This window comes from Otolemur garnettii, unplaced genomic scaffold, assembly GCF_000181295.1.
Source record: "Otolemur garnettii isolate 467f Iridium unplaced genomic scaffold, OtoGar3 scaffold00001, whole genome shotgun sequence".
Classification (NCBI taxonomy): Eukaryota; Metazoa; Chordata; class Mammalia; order Primates; family Galagidae; genus Otolemur; species Otolemur garnettii.
In genome coordinates, this window is record NW_003852396.1 from 35,532,545 (window position 1) to 35,534,028 (window position 1,484).

A 1,484-nucleotide genomic window follows, 5' to 3' on the forward strand; every position below is an offset into this window, starting at 1 on the left:
ATGGATGTCATTAAAGTATTTAATTTCTCCATCATAAATGAAACTCAGTTTAGCTGGATACAGGATCCTGGGCTGAAAGTTATTTTGTTTTAAGAGATTAAATGTCGATGACCACCCTCTTCTTGCCTGAAAGGTTTTGGAAGAGAGTTCTGCAATTATTCTAATATTCTTCCCCTTGTAGGTTATGGTTTTCTTATGTCTCACTGTTTTCAAGATTTTCTCTCTCATATTAACTTTAGTGAAGTTAATTATGATGTGTTTGGGGGATGTCTTATTTGGGTTGAGTCCTGCTGGGGTTCTGAAGCTATCTTCAATCTGAATTTCAAGATCTCTTAACATATCTGGAAAATTCTCTTCAATAATTTCATACAGAAGATCCTCTGTTTTTTGCGAAGCAACTTCATCACCTTCAGGGATTCCTATGAGGTGAATATTAGTTTTCTTCGAATTATTCCGGAACTCTCTGAGAGAATGATCTGTTTTGCTTTCCATTTCTGATTCTTTTTGGACGTTTGGACATATTCAGAAGCTTTGTCTTCTACGTCTGAGATCCTTTCTTTTGCCTCTTGCACTCTGTTGCCAAGAGATTCTACCATATTTTTCAGATCTTTGAGGGCTGCAATCTCTTGTCTTAAGGTTTCAAAATCTTGTTGGTTTTTTCTTTGAATTCATTGAATTCTTGAGTGAACCTTTGGAATGCTCCTTGAATTTCTATTTCTATCTTTGCCTCTATTCTATTAATCTTATTTGCAATCCAGATTCTGAATTTAATTTCTGACATCTCAGCCATTTGTTTATAAAGGAGATCTTCAGTTTCATCTGCCACATCCTTTCTTGGGGGCATTGACCTACTCTGGTTATTCATATTACCAGCCACATCCTTTCTTGGGGGGGGGGTTGATCTACTATGGTTATTCATATTACCAGAGCTTTTCCACTGATTCCGCCCCATGATTTTTTACCCTGTTTGGCTTTTCATCTTGAGGTTTGTCAAGGACCCATATGGTGTTACAGCCTGAGAGACTGGGGACCTGCTTGGTGTGGTGGGGCTAGGTGGCTCTGTCTTAATTTTAGCTGGTCTCTGTCCTACCCTAGTGATTCAGTTACTCTTGGTTGAAGTCTCTGCTGTGGAGAAATACCAGCAATTAAGTTGCTCCACCCCTACAAACAACAATTGGGCAAGGAAAATAAAAGCTTCCCTCAACCATACACCCAGGGTGCCCCTTTGAATAGTCCCTGGGTGGTCTGCCCTGTTTAAGGGCCCAAATCAGTAGTCCCAGTCAGCACCCATTTCAGGTGGAAAAGTTCAAATGTTTCCGGCAGCTAGATAAGAGGGGTCTGTTCACAGCTCAGATATAACTGGCTCCAGTGCTTCATGAGCACAAAGAGACCCACCCAGAAAATGGGTTAGTCTGGAAAGGTTAATACCTCCTTCCCCACCTTGCACCCAGTCACTTGCAATCCCCCAGGTCTGTAACCCTATT